General features: G+C 37.6%; 1 long non-coding RNA gene across 1 annotated transcript; it reads left to right on the top strand.

Annotated features, from left to right (window-relative positions):
- Positions 1-423: 423 nt before the first annotated feature.
- LOC116712808 (uncharacterized) lies at positions 424-1,024 on the top strand. Its single transcript, XR_004337681.1, has 3 exons — positions 424-549; positions 695-870; positions 958-1,024. It is a non-coding gene; the product is annotated as an uncharacterized LOC116712808 (long non-coding RNA).
- The last annotated feature ends 9,232 nt before the right edge of the window (positions 1,025-10,256 follow it).

The raw sequence follows: 10,256 nt of genomic DNA, 5'->3' as shown, positions 1-10,256 counted from the left end.
TCACGGAACTGAATTTTTACTGACATAAGATTATTTACAGATGATTTGATGATGACTGTGCAATTATCAAATCAGGTTAGGGGTGTGGGAATGAAGAGGGGTGAATTAAAAATGCCAGACTTATTTATGTGCTACATGGTGTTTGTCACACAATCTTCTGTGAAAAACACTGAAGTTTGTGGTTTTAGCATGATAAATTGTAGATGGTTTTAGGGTTATGGATACTATTGAAAAGCAGTGATGCAAGCATTTTATTTTTATTGGAAATGACAAAATCAGAACAAAACTTTGACCAGACTGGTCAATAGAAAAATTAATTGCCAAGTCCTTTTAGTTCCTAAATTTGATCTCTAGAGCCAAAAGATTAAACTTTTCTTTCCTTTAATCATTGTATAATTTTTTTTCCTTCAATTTGACCTGTAGCTGACCTTGCAGTGAGTGGACAGTCAGCAAAAAAGAGGCAGATCTTCATTCCTTACAGAAACTCTGTGCTGACATGGCTACTGAAAGACAGTCTTGGTGGAAACACCAGAACTACAATTATAGCAAGTATGTGTTATGAAGACATTTCCACTGTATTTATTTGGATTCTATTTTTTTTTATCTTATTGGAAATACAGTAAAGTAATCTTTGTTCACCACCTTTAATTTGACTGACGAATCGTCATTCTTGCATGATGACCTCTCTTGGCAGCCATTTCTCCTGCTGATGTGAACTACGAGGAGACCCTAACCACTCTGCGCTTTGCCAGCCGGGCTAAAAACATAATAAACACCCCAACAGTGAATGAAGACAGCAGCACCAAAGTGGTCAGAGAGCTGCAGGCTGAGGTCACCAGGCTTCGAACACTTCTAGCTGAAGCCGCTCAGGTTCTGCAATCTGTCAGGAATACAAAATGTCATCCAAAATGACAACAGTGTGCTGATTCTTTTATTTGGTTTTCTCCAACAATGCAGGTTATTGATGTGGATTGGGCTACTTCTGTAAAGCAAAGGGAGAAGTTGCAATACAATGAAGAAAAGGCAAGTAAAACATTAGAGACACACTCAAGATTTCGGTTGTGGAAAAAACTATTTTACCAAGCACTGTCAGGTGAAATCACTCAATCAGGTTTATTAATATATTGTGCACAATATAGAGAGCTTGTAGGACAATCAATAATGAAGCAGGTCTGGATGAAAAGCTCTGCCAGGCAGAGACAACACATGAGTTTTATACCAAGGATAAAGAATTAACAACAAGGGGTGAGACAGACTGGTTCTGATGCAGCTGCAGAAAACAACTTCCAACCTTGTACATGAAACCCAAATAGTTATTTTGGTGAGAGTTTACAAGCATTTCATATAACATGATCAGCAGATGTGAACTTGTAGTAATTTTCCACCACAATTTCCTTTTAGATATCATACAGGATATTTTTGCTTTTTCCATCAGGTCAAAACACTTGCCAAACGGTGGAACACTAAGTGGAGGGGTGCTCAGAGCATTCTGGAGGTACAAAGATTACTTAATTCCTGTTTATGTATGTATATGTGTATGTATGTAGAGTGCAATTTTGACCTTGCATTGATTACATTTGGATGGATTTTTGAACAGAGAACGGGGGTGATCTTTAAGTCAAATGTAACAAGATGTCAAAGAAAAAGCATTCAAAACTAAGACTAGGATAAAATGTTCCAAAATGAGGAACAATGAGGAAAAATTGCACTATTTATTTATTTATTTTTTTTATTGAAACAAACCATACACAAAATATTACTTGTCTAAGCATCTTTATATGTTTGTATGTATGAATGTTCTTAGATTCATTCTTGAGACATCCTCAGACCTACAGGGGACTGCTGGTACAACGGTGCAGCTCATTTTAACAGCAGAAAAAATATTTATCCATAAATCAAGATAAAGCATAGAATTGTATCTTATGTCCAAACTAACTATATTAATAAAATAACTAATTAGAAATGAACAAAAGAAAGTTAAAACATTTTGAAAACGAGGATGAATATAAAATGGGTGAATGTTTTTGAATTTTGTCCTGCCAAGTAAAAGATTTGCACTTTGGTTCTGGAAACGGCTCCATAAATGCATGAATGATGCCTCAGATCCCCTTTCTACTTTAATAATGATGCTTGTAGTAACCAGCTCCTGCCAGCTGGTGTCACTGCGAGCCTTGTGAATAACTTCCTTATAGAGGGGTCAGCTGAGCATTCAGTCTGATTTTCTAACTATCTGGATTTAAACGGCATCCAAAAGCTAACTTTTTGAGTCAGTTGTTGGAGATGGTGTGTTTGGGAAGCTTGTATGAAGATTTTTAAGCAAACTGCATGTCTTTTCTTGAGGCAGGGACAGAATGGTATCATCCTGAAACCGCCCAATGTTTCAACAGAGCCACTGCTGCGAGCTCAGAGTTTATACTGAACATCCCCTTTCTTCAGCTAAATTTGTGCCCAATTCTTGAACTAACACCAAATGTCACTTTTTGGAGCTCGCTGTATTTGGCCGTGTCGCGTCTTGCATTATTTATCAAACAGAAGTGTACCAGTAACTCTGTGAAAAATGTAGAGGGACTTTTCCATCATACATGCTTCATTGTAAATTCTTTATCAAATTTGAAACTATTGTGAAAGTCCTGAAGCTAAAGTTGAAATTAAGCTAAAGTCTTTGAAAAGGGTTCAGCAACAGATTTTAGGGCCCTGCTACTTTTTAGGTTCACATTTGGGGAGGGGGGCAGGGGAGGATATTTTGTGTGCCAAGGTCTGCATGTGGGTGTTGGATAATTAGCAGGTGACTTTTAGTAGCTTGACAGCCCTGGACTCATTAGCTGCTGTCACTGCACCTAATTAAGAGATCTTGAATATTGACACATGGCACTTTGGTCGCTGAATGTCTTGCATATAAATTAAAGCGCTGTAAGTGTCTGCGTAATCTTGCAGTTTCTTTTTGCTCAGAGGGAAGGCTGGTCCATTTCCACTCAGAGCTTGACAGATATGTTATATTTGAATCTATCCATTCATGTATCCGCATCTTTTATTATACATGATTCAATTTAACATCCAGGCGAAAATGCCACTGTGCTGATGACTGGTGGGCCCACTGATATTGCTGGATCTCTAAGTGTTTAATGAATGACTTTATGGATTTGACATTTGTCTTCAGGTGGATTTGCATTCTGCCAAGGAGGAAAAAATAAATGGCATTGCTGACGTAGAAGGCTTCTACTGAGATGCATATAAGCTTAAAATGTTCTATTAAAATGACTACTTTTAAGTGTTATGTGGACATTGGCTGACATTTTTTACGGTATGTTAGCCATTCCTTGGGAACCACATCTGGAGTAGGTGTCTTAATAGACATGTGGTGTTTGTCAAACCTTACTGGGACTTTTATCTGAACTGTTTTGGTTTGAGAATTATATCAAGTTTTTTAGTTAAAAGATCTCCAGATGTCTTTGGTGTGAAAGCATAAATATATGGAAAAACATTTCATTTCCAATCTTAATTTTGGATATGAGATGTTGAAGGATCTGTGATGCTCTTTCTTCCAAAAGTCCAGGGGCCTTTAGAGTGCATGGTATTTTATGTCGCAACCTGTGACGTTTTGCAGCATTGGATCCAAAGCTTAAGGCCAAGGCAACACAAACTTTTCGCCACTAAAAGAATCATCCTCCTTCCAAAGCTAACTCATGTCTCACTTCCACAGAGCAGCATGTGTCGGTTCAGTTCTCTATTTTTGTGATCTGATGTATTCAGAGTATTCCCACTGCCAGTTGGTCTCTCTGGGCAGACAGGGTTCCTAAATGTTGCTTCATAATAGTGTGACAAACGTAATCCACTAGCAAGTGACTTGTTGTGGGTTTTTTTTTCGCCCTCTTGGACTGGTTGGTGCCAGAAGCTCAACTGTTTCCATAACGTTCTCCTGTGGTCGTATAAGTGAAGGGGATCCAGGTATGGTGCAGTAGAGGTTGGTTGTATGGTCCGCTTTTACATTGCAAACAGAAAGTGGCGTACCTAACCATTGCGACCCATACCACTCAGTGGAAACGAGGTACAAATCCTGCTAAAAATTTATGCTCTTCTCTTCTTCTGAAGAGAAGAGCATAAGTGAGAACCAGGACTCTGGACAATCTAGAGGGATTGTGTGTTTAAAAAAAAAAAAAGAAGAAAAAGTCAAAGATCTCTTGGTATTCAGTAACATTTTTACAAGGTTAGTACACGAAGTAGTATCCTCTTAGCTAAAATGGACTGTACTGCGATTAAAAAATGTTTTTGAGGCTTTTTATATACCTTTACCTGGAGCTCTTGTCTAAATTCAAAGATGGCCTTTGATATGTTTTAAAATATTCCACTCTAGCCTGCATGTTTGTCTTATCTTATGCAAAGTTTATGTTCTCCATATGATGTGTACATCCTAGTTTCTAGCCATTTCGTGTTTAATTCAGGTGATGCTGTTGGCAAAAGCAAAATGAAAATTTCTGAGCACTTACACAAGAAAAGTTGACCGAGAGCGTTGTAAACTGGGTTTTCGATTCTATATTCAAAGCAGATTTAGAATGCAAAGTTATGCAGTGCCAGCTTCCGAAGATTGGTTACAGGGCATGTGGCAAAGAGAAAGTAATTAATATGAGAGATTTCAGAGCAGCCTCTTACAAGTCTGAGGCAGAAACAGATTGGGAGAATAAAAAAGGAACAGGATAAAGTGAAATCATGTTCTACTTCAGGCTTATATATTTGTAATGTAGAGATACACATTCTTACACTGAGGCAGTTTTATGTTGAGTGGAGTTGCATCCAGTTCTCCCAGCGATACTTTCAGGTCCCCATGCGACGCAGTGTGGGAGGATTCTCCGTTTCTGTGAGATAAATGAACCAAAACCTTTCTTTGATCCTGATGTTCGTTGCATTTTCAAAACATGCTATAATCAGCACAACTTAAACTCTGCATGCTCTGAGCCTTGTTCTGGTTTGTTAGTTTGAACCACATAGTCAGCAAATTTACGTCATGGTCTTTATAACATTTTATAACCTTTGCATATTCTCACATTTTATAAAGACTAGTGTTTCCTCCTTATGGGAGATTAGTCTAGCCAAAAATTGAATTGGCTCTTTTAATTGGATCAAAGAGAATTGGTTACTTATAAAACATATCAAGCACTGCAAGCACTTGAAACATCATTTTGCCGGACCTCAAAGTACAACCAAACTTTGCATTTCAGTCATTCTTTAAATTATTGAACAGTTTTATTATGGAAACTATTGTTAGAATAGTATTCACTACTCATGAATACTGACAACTATAACATCTTACACAGAACTCTAATATTGAGGAAATGAAGGATTTGAAAAAATGATCAGACGGGGGAAATCTACATGTTGAGCTCTTCTGCCCTCAACGTGTCCATCTTAAGTTGAAGATCATTCTGTTGCATCAGGCTGTGAATCAGGAGATACAGAAATGTTTAACTTGCTTCAAATAAATCTTTTGATTAGGCATTTTGGGGTTTTACAGCCTGTCAAAATTCCCATATGCAACTCAAAACGTACATGCAAAGGTTAGCTTTATATCTTAATTTAAAGATTTAAATCTATATATTTAATTTATAGACTTAAAGATATCATTTATACAATCTGCAAGCTGATCGGCTTGCTGATTGTATAAAACTGAGGTGTAATCTCTTCTCCAGCTGCTAAAATCTCAGTGCTTTGTAAAAGGCAGTTTGCTAAACTGAATTTACAAGCACAAAATGATTTGTGCCCATAATGTTGGCCGTGTAGCAGAAAGATTTGGGCCAACCAAAATAATCCCAGAAATGTGCTCCTAGATTTTAGTCCAAGTTTAATTGCATTCTGGTGGCTGGAATGAATTTTCAGGCTAATTTGATGGTTTATTTTACTATCAAATGGGTTTCTGGTTAAAATTCTGCTCTTGAATGTAACAAACTAATGAAAAGGAGCATGAAAAAGGAATGGCTGTTAACAAGGTGACAGTTCTTTAACAGAAGTATATAATCAATCACTCCAAGCAAAAGGCCGAGTCACTTTGAAAGCTGGTCACGTAATTGCTCTCCCCTTTATGTAGAAGCTGTTTTAACTTCTTTAAAGACAAGCAATCTGGGATATTAATGCAATTCATTTAGGAAAATTAACCTTTTAATGTGACACAGCAATTTAAGCATGAAGGTGTTTCCATTGTTCTGAATTCTGTTCTTTTGGCAGATTGTTCTACTTGACAAAGTTGATAGTCAGGAGATTTAGCCAGCTTAGTGCAGTGCTGTTTTGAAATGCATGCTGCAGCTCCAAAAGGTTAAAAAAGAAATTAATTAAAATTCTAGCCAACTACAAAATGATTGCTTTTAATGGAAGCCTAAGCACTTCCTGAGCTTGGCTGCTGGTCTAGGCCACATTTAATTACAGTATGCTCACCAGCTGCTTCAGTCTGAAAGCAAACATTTTTTTGCCTATGTTTTTGATAACACTGCTTTTGCTATATTGAGTAAACTTTTATAGCATTTGGGAATTAATATAAGTACCGTATTTTTTGGATTATAAGTCGCACCAGCCATAAAATGCATAATAAAGAAGGAAAAGACATATTATAAGTCGCACTGGAGTATAAGTAGCATTTTTGGGGGAAACCCACGGAAACTGTCGACCTTGACTTGGAAGTCTGCTGGCAATTTTTGGGACATTGTTGTCCTTGCTCTGATAGAGAGGCAATTGCGTTGCATGAAGCGATAACACCAAGAAGGTCCTCCTGCAAAGTCATTTATATTCATCTCCTTGGCAAATACCTGGGCGTAGAGATGCAACTGCACTGTTGACAAGCAGCAAGTTGTTCAAGCACCCATGTGCGAACTTGTTCCTCTAGCTGGGGCCACCTAGCTTTTAGCCCGCGATTGGCTTTTTTTGTTTTCTTCATTTCAGTAAGAGTAACCTCCGCTTTTCGCCAGTCCCTTACAAGTTTCTCGCTAACTCCAAACTTTCTTTCTGCTGCTCGATTACCATTTTCGGCTGCATATTTTACTACTTGCAGCTTGTAATCTGCAGAATGTGATTTTCTTTTTGGTGCCATTTTTATTATGCGTTAATAATTTCACACATAAGTCGCTCCAGAGTATAAGTTGCACCCCTGGCCAAACTCTGAAAAAAACTGCAACTTATAGTCCAGAAAATACGGTAGATCTCATCTGTTGCAAGGGTCTAAAGGAAAGTGACATACTGCATTAAACTGCCAGGCTGCTCCTCACCTCTAATGAAGTCAGTGAAAAATCCCTTTTAATTAAGTACAGGGAGCTCTGGTCGATGCCTCTCCCTCTTCATTAGAAAAAAGGATTTCTCCCATCTCGCAACTGCCAATGAATGAGGTGATAGTGGTGGACATGTCTCTCTCTGTACAGTCCAATCTATACAACAGAGCTGGTGGAAGGGTTAAAAGCAGGGGCGATCGGTTCATGCAAAGCACATTTTCTGTATTCACCATGAGATTTTTCTGCTTTGCCTTGTTGAAGTGTCTTTTTAAAATCCATATTGATGCGAGGCATTACTCCATCAGCTTAACGGAGGGATACTTCTGGTAGCAGCACATTGCAAGACTTTCGATTATTGAACAGCAGCAGCTAGGCCTGTCACGATAGCAAATTTTGCTGAGCGATTAATTGTCTCAAAAAATTATTGCGATAAACGATAATATTGTCTGAAGACCTTTTTACACTGATTTAATGGAAATGATGTAATAATGCATGTGATTTCCTGCCAAAGATAGATACACTTTATTTTCAAAAGAATATTTAACACTGGAGCTGATAAACTAAATAAACAAAACAACCAAAAACAAAATGGATTCTCAGTCTCCATTAACAAAAAATGTACTTGATAAAAACTAAACAACATAAAGCCAAAGTGGAAATAAATACTGCATTCAACCAAAAGAGTGCAGATTATGAAGTCTGTATATTATGTTGCCCTTCAGTAATAATTAGATTTAAATAGAGAAGATGGGCACATCGACTACCTGATGCAATAGTTCACACTACATGATTTTTTGCTCCTATTTTTCCCCTTATAACAATCTTAAAACGTTGGTCTTCCTAAGATTGTGTGGTGTGTTACGGTAGATCGTCGTTGCCGCTCCGATCTAAATCAGGGATTTTCCCCGACTGGGCGCTTTAACGCAGCCTGTTGAATGTGACAGGTAGCCAATCAGAAAGCGAGGATTCTCCTCCGTGTTTTCTGAGGGGAAATTACGTCGGGGAATCCCAAACAGCTGACACGGCGCAACCCGAAGTCCAGCGGACATTGGAGATGATATGTGGAAACAACATTAATGTTTATTCAACATGCAAAGAATATAGAAATGACAAGGGGAGGAGTTGGAGCGAAATTGCTACCGCAGTTGATAAACCCGGTAACTTTTCAGCTGTTCTTCGTTAACGTGACGTAAATATGTTATAATGATTTTCATTCGGTCAGGACTTTACGCTGACACTAGCCACATGCATTGCAGGTAGATTGTTGTAAAGCATTGATTAATACCTGGTTTTAAAATTAGTTCACTGGACTTGTAGCCATTATTTTGTGCCCATTGTTAGACACCACACGGCAGGAACGAACCCGATCGAACCGTTATACCTAGGATTTCTGTCGGCTAATGTGTGGTCTGTCAGGTTTTGAAAATGGGCCGACAGCTCTAAGATCGTGTAGTGTGCGCTGGGCTTTACACTAAGGAAATGAGGAAGGGAGGAATCAGTGGAGAGCACTGGAGTTGAGCCTTTTTTCATTCAGTGTCATCAACAGAAAGAGAAAAAGGTCGAGAGACGATAATGCCGATAATTGAAATGACGTCGATAGTTTTAATTTATCGTACGATTAATCGATTTATCGTTTATCGCGACAGGCCTAGCAGCAGCACATGTTTTGTGTAAAGGTTATCGGTGCCTAAACACTTGGTTGGAGATTTCTCTTATGGTTTGTATTGTTTGAACCTGCAGGTCACCTCTGGGTTATATATTTTGTCTTAATTCCATATTAGCAATCATAAAAATGTTTCAGTGTGGAGCATATTTGGTCTTTTGATTATTACAAAAGTATTTAAACATGATTTGAAAATTAATACTGCTTTTTCTCAACCACATGCTTTATGACTCATGCCATCAGGTTTCCACAGAAGCCATTGCTAGACAGAGTGAAATGGTCTAAGAAGCAGATCAGACGTTTTAAGTATGGCTTTCCAGTTCTTCACAAAAGACTTTCAGGGATTAAATAAGTCTACACCATCACTTCTGTCTGGTGAGGGAATGTAACACCATCAAATACAAGTTTAGAAGGGATTTCAAGCAAATGTGGGTTTATTTTAAGTAATTTTCAAGTTGCTTTGCTACAAAATTGATCAAAACTTTCAAATATTTCAATGTTTCCCCCAGAAAACTTGCTAAGCCCGGTGGTTGGGGCTCTCAGCAGTCATTCATCCAGTGGCCCGCCATGTTTTTAAGTTAAATGTTTAAAGTTGACATTAAATTTGAAAATATCACTTGATGATTATGTGTTATTGGAAAATTATCTGAACACCAACTATAAAGTCTTAAAAAATGCAGACATTTAAAAAAAAAAAATCTTAAATAAGAAATGCTACGCCTAGAGGCCTGCCAGGATTATAATACACTGGGGGAATCCCTGTATTTGTAACATTTTGAATGTCTAATGTTCAATTTACAGGCTTTAGAATACATTTCAGCCATGAAATAACAAATAAAAGCCCAAAAATAAGACTGTGAATTTTACATCAAATTTATTCAGTGATATGTCTACTCATGTGAAGTCTCAAATTTTGTTTGTGAAACTAATGTACTCTCGTATCATATCAGATTCCAGAATGCACAGTAGACTCAAATGACAGTAGATTTATCTGGAAAAGCTAATATAATTACAATTTTTATTTTAATATGACTAATAGTTGTACTTGTAACTTTCTGCTGGGCTTTTTTTTTATAGCAAAGGGCGTTCGTAAAAAATTATCCATTCCCTTTTGAGTTATTTTTGATTTACACTAGTAAATGATTTGATGTAGTCTCCCGTTGTGTATATTTTTGTACAATTACAAATGTAGTTGAACTAATATTGCATGTGGGGTCCCTCAAGGCTCTATTCTTGGAGTACTTTAAATTCTACCTTCCCTCTATTTTTGATTCTAGTATTGCAGCATTTCTTACCATACCCAAATTGATTACTTAACATCCATGTGGCAATGTGACAGGATGCCTAGA

Source organism: Xiphophorus hellerii, chromosome 22 (assembly GCF_003331165.1).
Source record: "Xiphophorus hellerii strain 12219 chromosome 22, Xiphophorus_hellerii-4.1, whole genome shotgun sequence".
Classification (NCBI taxonomy): Eukaryota; Metazoa; Chordata; class Actinopteri; order Cyprinodontiformes; family Poeciliidae; genus Xiphophorus; species Xiphophorus hellerii.
Note: the sequence above shows the minus strand (reverse complement) of the source record. Positions and strands in the feature narration are given on the sequence as shown.